The sequence below is a fragment of the Anomalospiza imberbis genome, chromosome 1 (assembly GCF_031753505.1).
Source record: "Anomalospiza imberbis isolate Cuckoo-Finch-1a 21T00152 chromosome 1, ASM3175350v1, whole genome shotgun sequence".
NCBI classification, from domain to species: domain Eukaryota; kingdom Metazoa; phylum Chordata; class Aves; order Passeriformes; family Viduidae; genus Anomalospiza; species Anomalospiza imberbis.
The window spans coordinates 120,311,281-120,325,349 of record NC_089681.1 but is presented as its reverse complement, the minus strand read 5'-3'; positions in this window follow the sequence as shown (position 1 = coordinate 120,325,349).

Below are 14,069 nucleotides of genomic sequence, written 5' to 3'. Positions count from 1 at the left end.
TCCTGGTTCCTCAGCGTGTGCTCAGTGCAGATGTAGCAGAAGCTTGCAGGTGTTACATATCTCAGCAGCCTGTTGCTGCTAAACTGCTCTAGGAGCTTCCCAGGCTTAAAAGTGAGCATGTGCTGGTTTAAATGGATGTATTTTGCTTAAAAAAAAAAAAATTGTAAGGCCATAAAAATCTGGGTATTCTCCTGCACACACCCAAACAGTATTGACTAGATGTTCTCAAACATCCTTTTAACACATGAAGACCTAGAGGAAGAAGGGAATTTTTAAATCTTAGGTTACATTGCCATTAATAAACAAAGATTAGGTGAGGTATTCCTAATTCCGATGACAAAAAATAAAAAAGTTTCAACAAATGTGGTTTTTAAAATAATCTCCTCACCCTTAAAAGTTTTTTTTTTTTTTTAATTACAGAGGTACTAGGATTTGGTGTTTTCACAAATGGGCTGCTGAAAAGATGGCAGGGAGCAGTGTGATATGACTTACCTGGCAAAAGGCAAGCTGGGTGTGTGGCTGCAGAAGTAGAGCTAAGGATAGGACAGAAGAGAAGGGAATAATATTACTCTAGGGGGCTCACTAAACTGCAGAAAATAGGCAACAATTTATTAGACCAAAGAAATCTATCCCAATATTTGCTCTGTGTTTTTTTTTTTTTCTGTTTGTCCTTTTCTGCTTTTGGTATACTTTATCTTAAAGTTGGTTGCAAGCACAAAGGAGGCTAAATAATACCTTCTATTAGCTACAATTCTTTCATTTTTAACTTCTCCTTTTTGCAACTGTGTTTTTTGTTTGTTTGTTTGGTATATGGCTGCTCCCCAGCAAGTGATAATATTGTGGTCTGGCATATAAAAACATTTATAGGGTGGCAGCAAACTCACAGATGTCACTTACTGTATTTTGATTTAGATCAGAAAACATGAGGTGAATGTCCAAGCAAAGATGTGTAATGTCCTGATTAGCTGAAAATCTTGGTCTGTGAAATAGGCTGGAACATTCAAGCTCCATGTGATATTTTCAAGTACTTCCCTTACTTTGAAATAACAGGATTTATGAGTCACTGAAATTCCTGCATTGTGGTGCAAACAACTAATTTGAAGAATGAAGTTTTGGTTTTCAAGATATCCTGGATTAATCCCCAGACAGCAGCACTTGAGGCTGGCTGTATACAGGAGAAAAACTCTCCACTGCCCTAGCTGAGGAAGCAACCCAGCATCTAACAAATGGAATTTTCTCTGCCCTTCTTCCTCACATACTAGCAGCATTGGCAGATCTCAAAATGTGATTTAGCAGCTGAGAAGGGAAAAAAAGAAACATGTGAACCTCAGAAAGCATTTCAATTAGGTCTTAAGAATTAAACATCACAGTAGCCCCATGCTCTGTCGTTTCACAATGTGCAGCTGCAAGTGGCATGGTAGCCTTACACTGAATGAGGGAAGATGGACTGCAAATAATCAGCTGACTGGATTTAAGCCTCAGAGAACAGGCTAAGGGCATCCACAACAATAAATTAACAACGACCAGAAGGCTAAGGAAAGAAGAGCTTTCATAAATGCGCCTGGGGAGGGAAAGGAATATGAAAAGCCTATTAATACAGGAACACTGAATTGAGATTGATAAGACTGAAATGGTGGAAATCTATTTAATAAGTACTCAAAATGAGGGATGGTTAAAAATCAATAAGGATGTCATGCAGTAACTGATGAAAACAAGTAAGAAAATATTTGTGAAATGTGAGCTTACTGCAGCATAGTGGGAGTCCAGATAATTTGCTGTACAGGTCAGTAAGGGAATCAGATAATGGACTTGCTACAATTTTGGTAAGTGATATCACTCAGATAAGTGGCAGAACACCAGGGATTTGCTAGCAGACCAAAGAAAAAACATACCTCAGTGAGCAAAGGTATTAATTAATTTGTTGACAGTTACAAGTAATTTGAGGAGATTGTAAAGACAGATGAACTGACTTTTAGTAAGGCATTTGATACAAGCATTTAGGAGGTACCAGAGGTTTATGTGACCGTGATTAGGGTTAGTGATTAATCAGAAACATCTGTGAGTGAATGCTTTTGCTTCTAGTCCACCTCCCATGTCCTAATGTAGGAGATAGACAGAGAGAGACTTACCTGGGCAACAGTGGAGGAAAAAACACAAATTCTATTTAGACAATTTATCTAAATTTATATCAATTTAAGTAGCCATGTAATTATATTTGACCCAATATAAGCCTAATGTAAGCTGAAGGAAAAGTCTGGACTACTAGTATTCAGAGAGTGGGAGCAAACTGTGGACTAGAAAGGTGCTGACAGTAAGTGAGATCTGAAGCCATGCTGGTTCAGATCAGGAAAATGTAGTTTGAGCTGTAGGAATCTCCTATAGCTACAGTAATGCTGTGCTTTGTTCTGAGCCTGCAACTGCCAGAGAGCTGCAAGATGAGTAGAAGGAGATTCAGAGTGCAAGCAAAGCCATTGGAAATGAGAATTCAGGAGGGAACTTGAGAGCTGAATATTTACTGTGTGGTGAAAGCAGAGGCTGTGACATGCAATGACTGTCTTTTTGAAAGGGTACCCTATCAGGAAGGAGGAAACAGGACTTTTCTAGTAATGAGAATACTGAGCTACTTTCACAGACTTATCTCAGACAGGAAGTTTCCCAACTGGAAAAGTCCTGTTCTACACCTCTGTTAAGATCTGGCCAAGCCAAAACCAAAACACGAGAATCAAGTTCCTGCTTGTCAGGACTAACAGCATGTGTCCTCAGGGATGCAGCAGTCAGCACAAGTAGATTTGATCCCTTCCCTTTGAACCAAAATACACCAATACTTTCACAGAGAGTGACAGGATTGCAGCACTGAGCATTTGGGGCAGGGAGCTGTATGTGCCTGCCACTTCTCCTGGGAATGATTCAGGGTGCTGGCCATAAAGAGGCGACCTCTCTCCACTGAGTTTAAAGAAGCAGATTATCTCTAACTCTGGGAGTGAATATGCTTCTTAGTCTTGAAACTTACACTTGCCTTGAAACTCTCACTTGCAATTGCCTGGTTCTCCTGTAAAGAATAACTAAGTAAAAAACAACAGTTGTTCTTAGCAGCTCAGCCTTAGGCAATATGCTTATTTAATCTCCAACACCCTTAATTAATCTCCAAATTTTCAGTATCACGCAGCAGGCTCCTTGGTGAGGCTTACTCTCTTGCAAAAAAAAACAAAACCAGATCTTAAAATGGAGGGAAGAAGAGCAAGAAGAACAAGGTTTAAATGTCAGTAGGCTGATACACATTTTTGTTCAGGTACATGGATTGCTTTGTCTTTCCCCCACAGCCAGTAGGATTTGTTCTTCCCATGTACATGAGGGACATAAGAAACTAGTTTTATGCCTTTCCCTTTCCAGAAAGCAGGTCTGTTACGTTGCTAATTGCATGGTAGTCATCAGAAATGCAATCTGGTGGTTTTAAAGTACCTGCAGCAATTATATCCTGTTCCACCTGAATTTCTATTTTGTTGTAGCAGTGGGTTCTTAGCAAACTAAATGCATTCTGGTCAACATCAAGGAAGGCTTCTGTTCTTTGCAAGTCACATGAAATATTCCCTTTGCATATGCCCTACAAACTAACTAGATTAGTTCTAATTATACCAAATAAACCAACTCTCCTGTGTGAATCTAACAAGCAACATTTGCATATGTGCATGTAAAACCATGTCACATCACATTTAAGAGAAGACCGAGGTACAGTTTTGATCTCTGATAGCTTTTCTATCAGAGAGAAGTCTACCCAATGCTGTGGTTGTTTTCTGATGAGCATGTGTGCATCTCTGACTTGTGATGAATGTCAGTATTAAAGCACTCTTTATAGGCACATAAGATTTTGTTATTGCAATTTACTTCTGCAAGTATGGCTTCTCTTGAAATATCTGCTATGATGAAATAGAACTAAAATAATATAAAACTGAAATAAAAGTTTATAACCATGGGTTGCATTAAAAAAAAAAAAAAAAAAGCTGGTATCACTTACTGTTCCTGTATGATGAAAGGACAATAGATAAGGTGGAAAAGAACCTTCTGTGTTCAGGACACGTGAACTTTTTGGGGCAGAAGAGAGCCTTCAGCATTCTCTCACAGCCTTATTCAGGAGCTGCCATGGGCTGGGGGCAAGTAGGCCCTTGCAGAGTGAAGTACTGCTTGAACTTCACCCCAGGAGATTGGCAGAGCCTAAAAGAGAGCCTCAGCCTGCAGGCAGACCTGCCTGACTTGAGATAAGACCTCTTCCAATTTTACTGCAGATGCTTCTGCCTGGAGTCTGCTTCAGACATCTCTGTCTCTATCTAACCTACCTGACTTGCTGGGGACTGATTCTCTACTCCCTGCCCCGTGTGCCTCCCAGTCCTCCAAGCTCTTGCATACAAGGTCCCCCGCATTTCCATACATGGACTTGTGACTTCCTCAGCCTCCCTGTGCAGGTTTTGCAGAGGGAAATGGCTACCAGGAACCCCTCCTCTCCAGAAGTCTCTACTTCTACCTGAAGCCTGTGTGGGAACTCACATAACATCAGGACACAGTGCTCATGACTTGAGACACCTCCAAGCCAGCCCGAGCACACAGGCAGAGCTGGACATCACAGTGTGCGCTGACACAGCTCCAGCATGACCTGTCTTTCCAGCTGGTGCTGTTTCAAGGTTCTGTCCCATCAGTGCCCTTTGCTCACATATTCAAACTCCCTATCACATGGCATTTCTAGCAAAATGATTCCCACTTAGCCTTTGATCATGCTCTATAACCACTGGTCAACTCCTCCTGCCCGTTCTTCCCCGACAGCTGCCTCTGCCTGCACTTCTCAGGAGTAGTACATCTAGAAACTCTGGGGTGCTAAAGCTCCTCCCTGACCCTGACAGGAAAGTGCTTCTGCTTCTCCAGGCACTTTTCCGAAACACATCTAAAGGTTTCTTTTCTCCTAAAGAACACTGATACAGTGATGTACCTTCCTTCTGGCTTGTGCTCTAATCCCCCACCCCTTCAGTGCACTGGGGACAGAGAGGGCACCACATTTTGTCATCCATCAAGTGTACAACCCAGGAAAGGAGGAGACACCTCTGGGCCTCCACACAGGACTGACTGTAGTCTGTCTGCAAACAGTTGCTTAATTTTTTGTGTCTGATAACAATCAAATTAACTTTCTCTTATTTTTCCCTTCTAAGCATTGCTGTACAGAAGATGAGGAAAAGACAGGAGAAAAAGGGCATAAAATATTCAGGCAAGTTTGCTGAAATTCATGATACTGTCAGGGGAGAAATTCCAGACACCCTGACTTTGGGTTATATGGTGAAACACAAGCCCATCCTCCTCTTCATAGCAAAGCTTCAGAGCAGCACCTATCAAAGAGCACACATCATTCAAGTAACACAAGCGATCTAAGTTCTTGCAGAAGGAAATACATAGGGTTGCCAATAATAGGTCCATACTGAAGTAACCAAAGTATGTTGGACACCTGATGGCATATAAGGCTGTCCTGTCTGTCAAAAAAAAAACGAGGATCTCTTCTGACCTTTTCTTATGTATTTATCTACTTTGTTTTGGAAAAACATTGGATAACATTAAAGATACTAGCAGAGCGTCTCAATATTACGGACAGCATTGAAGAACAAATAAGTGCACAAAAAACTCGTGATCACAGCTGAAATAAACTGGTTCTGGCAGCAAACTTCTACTTAAGTGGTCACTGGACAGATTCCATCCTTACGATGATCTATTTTGAGAAGGTTTATTTTTCCAACAATAACAGAAACAGTCACGAACAGAGGGAGTCCTATAAAGTAACTAAAGAGCACAAGAGAACAATATGTGATTTTTTTTGTTGTTGTTTTAAAAAATCTGTTGGAGTATGTGTGATTGAAATTTAGAGCTGTGCATCCAAAATAATTTACTTAGAAGTCTGTATATATTGCAGTACTTGGTGTACAGGAAGAGGAAATAAATTGCATTTTACTGCATTCCCACCTCTGATGCTGGCCTGTGATGATTCACGCCGCCCTGGAGGTCAGCCAGGGGACTCAGAAGCCACAAAGCCCCAGTGCACACTGTGCATCTTCCATGCTCTGCTCAGCTCTCACAGGCCCTCAGTGTGGACTCTTTCTTAGAGAAGACACCCCAGGATTGTGGTGCTGGCTGTTATCCATCTGAAAAATTCCCCATGAATGCAGGACTCCCAAATACCAGTTTTAGTCTCTGACATAGAGCACAGGAGCCAGAAAACTGCTGAGGTCCATTCCATTATGCTTTCTGATTTATATACAAATTACTCAATTTTAGCAGGTTTCCTAAAAATATTACATGATTTTGATTATACCATCTGATCCTCTGTCTGTGGTTCCCTCTGCAACACTCTTTTTTTTGACTCCACAGCAAATTTTCAGGAAATTAATTTTCAAAGATGACCATATTCTCATAGCTATAGTAACAATTGGCAAGGAAGGAAAAGCAGGCTGAACTCAGCTGCTATGAATGCTCTTAGCAACTGGCTGGCCGATCAGCACACGTGGAAATCTGGTATCTAGAGTAGTTTACCAGACTTTTGCCTCATTGGAGTATTAAAGAGGACAAAGGGCACCAAACTATAGGAAACTAGGTTTCATACACACATTCTGTGGCTCAAACCCATCTTGTTTCAAGTATCAAAACAAGATCCTTCTATGTTCAAACATGAAGTTACCCTAGAACAAGGAGCTATGTAAGTTCAGATGCAAAAAAACCAAAGCTCATGACTTCACCCTGGGAACTGCCAACTTGCTGCCAGTTAACAGAAATCAATTAAATTATCCACGATCCAAGAGCTTTGCAGATGGACCTCAAGTCTCCTCTCTCAGGATTCCTAGGGTCCTGCCATTGTCAAACTTCCCAGCCCCCTAGAACTTAGGAGAAAAACAGGGTCATTGCAGAAGAGCTTCTACAATGAAACAGAAACCATGAATGATCTTTCACTTCAATGAAACTGGAAATAACAATCTGATGAAAATAAAACAATTGTTATTACATTTTTCGCCTTCTGATCAGTTTCTGGGAATAATTGTGCACGAACCCATTAGTGTATCACTAACCTTTTATCCTGTCATATGACACAGTATATTAATTTGCTTGCTCTTTCATTTGGCTGAGAATGGCATTTCTGCCAAAGCATGTGAAATTTTTCAAGACATTTCACATATCCTGATTATTTTGAAGAAACTACTGGCTCAGTTCAGCTGAGGAAATTTGCATACTCATTCATCTTCTAATCTTAAATGTAACTTACTCCATAAGGCTTAAGGTACAGGAGAATGCGATTGTGACTCAACAAATCCAGACAGTAAGAGATGTTTTTCCCTCACACATGGCAGACTGAAGAAGCCCCAACAGCCAATGATTGCCTCTGTTCAAACTGGAGGGAGTTGTCCATGCATCAGCATATGGAGCCTCCTTTATTCCACAACCATGGCCCCCTGAAAAGGATCCAAAACATTCAAGGCAACCCAAGTGTGAGTAAGAATATTTAAACTCACCAGTAAACTGAAGCTTGGGCAGACTCCAGAGCATGGCTCAGATGGCTTTTCACAGGAAACACAACTGAACAGTAATCACAAGTCCTCTAACAGGATGCAGCTTCTGCCTGCTCACGTTCCATCATCTCCAGATAGAGACTTCTTAGTTATCATACAAGGCTTGATAAAACTTTTGAAACAGTCAGGCAAGACATCACCCATTCAAGTGTAAGAGAAAGCAAAGAGCACAAAAACAACAGATCAAGCTTTCATCCCTCTTGCTTCAATCCTGCAATACCTGCACTGCCAGGGGACAGAACCTCCTTCCTGCCTGCTTCAGCTGTGGCCCATTATAGCCTGAGAGGGTAAAAGAAAGGAAGCAGGTGTTGAGAAGTCCCTTACAATGACAATGAGAAAAGGATGACACTGGAAGTTTGCTTGGGTCCCCAGCAGGGAGGGGATTGCATCTCTATGCACCTTCTCCTCTGTGTCCTGGATCACCAAAGCGTTGCCCTAACCACACAAAAAAAGGTGTAACTACGCTGCCCATTCTCATGCTCTGCTGCCACACTCTCCCTGCCCCCAAGTGCTGTTATCTGTATTGGCCAAACTGAAAACCACCAAAGAGTCCCTGCTGACCCTATGGCTCCCAGAAGAGCTTGGGTTAATGCAAGAGCACCCTTTGCTTACAATTAATGAATCATACAGATAATAGGAGAGTACTAAGTCGGGTTGCATTTGTCCGGGGCACCAAAGCTGGCGTGGTGGAAGACTGGCTGAGCCAAGGTCATACTGCAGAACCACAAATGAAAGCACATGAAAATACTCCTGCAGTTCTGGTGCTTGGCTGCTGGATGGTCATTACATGGTCATGAAATGCTTAGCACAAAGCAGTGATAGCTGATTATGCCTGCTAAATACTGCTGTGGTTCCAACACTAAGTGGTTCTATTAGCAAGTTCGTTTTGCCAGTTCTTAATTGCAGTGAAACCTGGGAAGATAAAAACATCAAAGGAATCCCTTTAGCTAACCAGATAAGTCTTGTCTTTATTCCTATAACCTTTTAAAATTTCTCACGCTATTCAATTTGAAAACCTACTGTAGGCTGTTAGAATTTAAATTAATATATGCTTATTTGGAGACTTTAAAGGAAAATGAAAGGTTACATATACTGGACAAAATTACTTCTTTTTAATGGTTTGCAGGTACATAAGAAATAGAATTAAATAGCCTTCTGGTTGCCCAAATTGTGCATTATAATCCCCTGGCCGGTAATTTTTTAACTGAATTTAAAAGCTCTCACTAAAGATTGTGATGTATCTTGAAGATGTATCTGCCTGCTCTCAGCCCTATCTCTGCAAATTATTATTAGTAAAAAAACTGTGTCCATCAACTTTCTCTACACAAACTTCTGCAAAAGCATTAAGGGACTGACTTAAACACCAAAGGAGCTGGGATTCACAAAGGAACTTAGCCAAAGGTGACTGAAAGGCTCTAAACTGAGGCCTAGCAAAAGAACCCATCCAACAAGAATGCAATGAGTAAGGATGGAGGGTCTTTTAAGATCCCTGCTTCGTTTTAGTCCATATTTGCTCTTATTTAAATGTTGAATACTTCTTATTTATGTTCTAACCAGAATTAGCTTCTAAGAGCCAAAGCCTTTCTTATCATGGATACTTGTTTTAACTAAAGTCATCTCAAAGCTCTGGATGACTTGGTGGTCCCCACCCAACAGGAAATCACCTTTCCTCTTTTGTAAATAACCTGAAAAATTCTTTTCAATTTAAAAATAGTATCCATTGCAAATACATTGTGAGAGAGAGTTCTGTGTAATTGAAAACATATGCAAAGCTTTGAAATACCACAGGAATGAAAACTATAAAGCCTGTTATAGATCAATACAGGACAGAGTTTGCACATCCCTCTGCTTTCTGTGCAGAGTTGTGATGAAGAGTTAGCTCAGTAATGTGAGCAAAAATTTCAAGGAGACTGCCTTTTCTGGAGCTTTGGGCTTCTATCTGTATGAACAGACTATCTTGAAGCTTTCCAACAAATGTCACCTAAAGTCCAAAGCATGTCACTATGGAGCAGCTTAAATGTCCTCCCGGTGCCTTTCAGCACAATCAAAGAATGTTCTTAAGCCCTACTATGTTTGACTTCGAAAATTTCATAATGCTCCTTAATTTTTATTTAGTTGATGTAGCTCTAAAGTCTTGAAGACCTGGCACAAAATCCTTAATTAAATACTCTGTGATTTTCATACAGTTTTCTACACAATTTAGCTAGCCAGAAACAATTTAGCTGCTTAAACAAGAGGAAGTGTTAGTGTTAGACCAATCCCAGGCAGAGATTGTATTAGCTACTGGGAAGACCATGCTGGCTTATCCAGAGGGAAGGGAAGCTGGTTCATGATGCTTTGGTGGGCTGCTAAACATAATGTCACTTTCAGTCACTTTCTTTCAGAATCTTCCCATTTCATATGACCTGAAGAAACAAATCCAAGTCACCTTCAAATGTGTTCAATCACTGCAAGCACGTGTCCTTACCAGAGCATTAGGGGTGCTGGGGGAATGTAGGGGTTCAGAAATACACTGCCATTCCTCAGCACAGTGGGCAGAGCCTCGAGGGTGATTATTGCTAATTACAGATACAGCTGCATGGTATTTTACATATTGTTATACTTGCAGAGCTCATTTTGCTTAAAGTATTACTAACCCTCCCTTCATCTGGTTTTCCTCCCTCACTTGTGGAATTATTAATAAATTTTTCTGATCTCATTGTTCAGACAGTTCATCTGCAGTTTGACAAGAAAATTTTGAGATGTCTTGTCGGGTGAAGACATCTACCAGAACCCAGAGCTGGATTTCTTCTGAGATATTGGTGAAAACCATACCCATGCAAAATACAGATCCAACGTGGCTGCTGCTGACAGTGCTCCAGCCTGGGGCTGTGGTGCCTCAGCAATGCTCTTTACTCACAGAACCACAGATTCAGTTGGAAAAGACCTTTAAGATTGTTGTTAAAACAACGTTAACCCAGCACTGCCATGGCCACTTCTCACCCCACTGCCAAGTGACAACACCACCACAGCAATGACATCCAATGGCATTCTCACTGTGGGGTTCATTTCCTCATTTTCACTCATCAGTGACCTTCAGCTGAGTTTTTCTATTTGGAAGATTATGCCTAAAAATATAAACATTTGCATGTTCAAAATAAAAGTATAGGGTCACAGCAGAGGAATATAAATATGTATCTGGGTGAAATCCAGTAATTTGGCTGCCAAAACAGGTAAACAGTTTCATCATTTGCTCTTGGTTTCAGACCTTTGAATTTCATCCTAGACAAATAAACAGCCTGAAAAGGTAAAGAAGCTCTGACTTCCCATTATATTCTAAATAAAACAAATATAGCCATTTGGATTATATACTACATTTCTTTACTTTTGTCAATGTCTCAACTGAATTTCTTGATTTCTTCTTGATTTGAATAAAATTCAAACACAAGGAAAGGTATTAGTAATTAACTAGTGTTACCTCAGGACTCATCTGATGTAGTTTTTATTTGTTACCAGAACACTACAAAAGTTGAACTGATAAAAAAATGGCTTGGTGAAGAATTATTTATAACTTGAGTTTCCTTGTCCTCTATGTCTTAGCAAAACCCGATTTTTCTTGTTTTTATTTGTCATTCTACAGCACACCATTCGATAGCTAGTTTTTCTTGCCAAAAGTTCTTTTGCATTATGTAATAGTAGAAGTAGTAGGTACTCTGAAATGTAACAGAACAAACAATTAGTAACTAAGAGATCAAAGAATATCTATTTTAATTTCATCCTTTTGTTCTTAATTAATAAAAACTTATTTTTTATCTTCATCCAAATACCACTCACTACAACAGCAGCATGAAAAGGCAATGTGAATATATAGAGGTTTGAATGTACAACCCATTTTCCTCCTCTTCACTTATGCTTCTCTTTATTTTCTTCAGGTCTATTCAACTTTTTACATTTTGATGCCACACACAGTACAGGACTAAATTCAGACTATTCATCCTGGGTATAATAACCTTTACTGAGAGGAATGGCAATGACCACACACTGGATCTGATTTTTTTTTAATAACGTTTTTCGCCTTCTGTCCAGGAGCAGCGGAACCGAACCATTTGCAGTGTGAACCATTTGCACTGAAGCCTCTTGTGTTGGGCACCAAAGAGCTCTCCCTTCCTCCCAGAGCACTGCATACAGCAATGCTCTGAGCAACCAGCTGCAATTAAGCAGCGTGGCTGAGGAAAGAATTGTTAAGCTGTTTTGCTCTTTTCAGGGAGACAATTTAAATTATAGATCTAAGAAGCAGATTTTTCTACTACAGGATGCACACACATTTTCTGTAATGATTCTAATTATGTTATATAGTATTTCCCATGCTGGATTCATAGCTCTGGTGACCAGTGCAGTCCACATGCTAGACAGATTTTACCCTCAGTATTTCACTTAAGCCAGGGATTGCAAGTAGGCTGCTGTATTAAATCAATTTTTTGGTTCTCACACGGTAACACAGTAAAGCCATGTTAGATTTTCCAGCATTGGCAAAGAGAGCTGAAATAAAATAACCATATTCCAATGCAGATTTAAAACAGAATCAGTGCAAATTTACTGCTCATATCGCAGAGAATATGAATAAAGGATATGGGTGTTCACTTAAGATGAGCCCAGAAGACTAACTGCTATATTTTTAATATATTTCCCTGCCTATATGTGATCAGAACTTTTACAGATTATTATGTAAGGCATTTGGGAACAGGGCATTAAAAACACACGCTTGTCCCAGTCAAGCAGCAGTTCCTGTTGAAGTTTCTGCAAGCAGGAGCCCCTCCAGCTGTGGGGGAGAGCACTAACCCCCGATTTGGGGCTGCACGAGCCGGAGTGTCCTCCCCTGCCCTGCCAGCAGAACACCAGAGCCTGATCCTGCCACCTGTTACTCTGCAGCAGCTGAAGATGAGTAGAGGTGGTGATGGATGAGTGGGAATGGGCAAGTTATGGCACAGCTCCTCCTGTGCCTCCCTGGTTAACCCATGGCCCTGACAAGCCGTGACCACACTGTGCAAATGGCAGCAGACAAACCTGGGAAAACCCAACCCAAACCAAACCCTGTATGATCTCTTTCCTTCTATTTCCCCCAGAGCCCCAGTGAGTCCTTCTCAATGCTGTCAGCTACAGAAGGTGGAGCCAGGTGGATCCATAAGTCCTAAGGTGATGGCAACCCCTCCCTAGGAGTACAACAGCTCCACTTGCTCAGTTTGCCTCCCTTTTATGCCATAAACATTAGTATCTAAATGGGGCATTTAGATAGCAGGCTGGTTGCTTTGTAATATATTCATCTTTTTTCTCCTCTTGCTATTGCCTGTATATTCACTGCTTGTTCTAGCCTCTAAGGAAGAGGTTACTCTCTGAATTACTGCTATGAGTCAGTGGGAACACAGTCCAAAAATGCAGCATTTTGCCCATTTTTTTGATGTTAACACATTAAAGAGTATGTTATGCTAAAGTTCAGCTGCCAGCATTTTCATTATTTCTGACTTCTATTTCAGGGAAGTGCTGAGGTTATTTCTTAAGCAGTCAAGGCAATTTCACTGGACCATAAAACAACTGAGCTTCTGTGATGAACTCTTATCCCTCACCCATAATAAGTGAAAATAGCACATACAGGGAGTAAGGTGCAACTGAGTATGTTCAGTTTACTTTATTTCTTACAAAAGCTTTAATGAAGTTTTGGATGTGAGACTACTTTTCCTTCAGTGTCCTCCCACCAAGGACACTACAGAGCACATGTTCTTTTTAAGTATATTCCCTTTGATAAGTCACTTTTTTGGCCGGGGTTTGCTGGTTTGATTGTTTCTGGACAACTTTTTTTTAAAATAAATTTTTCTCTTCTTCCTAGCCAAAATATCAATTAATGTTTTTAGAAAAACCAGAACTTTTCAGCAAAAATTGGATTGCTGTCTTGAGCTGAATGATACAAAATCAATCTTTTAACACCTGTCTGAGTAACAGGGAAGCCTGAATCAATTTCATTAAAATATGATGAAAAAATATGGGTCTCATGCCGCCATAATCATGTGCTTTCACTGCAATTATCTACTCTCCTGATTGGAAGAGGTCTGTGCCTCAATGAATCACGGTGACTATAAAATACCTCATTAACAATTCATTAAATCAATATGAGAAAAATAGCAGAGTAAAACTAATGTCCAGGTTGTAAATTAACTCTGGCAGCTGCCAAACTCAAAGTGGGTCAGCTGAGGTGCACACACAACGGGCCAGAAGCTTACAGAGACTTTGGAAGACCATGGGCTACCACAGCAGAGCCCTGGGACTGCCAGGATAGCTGCACCTCCTCCTTGCACTGTCATCATAGTGAAAAAAAAACCACAGCAAACCTATCCAGAGGTAATAAATAAACTTACTTCCTTTACATACCTTTAGAAAAGGTGTGTGGTGCAATCTGGATGGTCAGTATCTATTACTGTGCTTTGTCTTCAACTGCTGGTCATCTGCACGGAT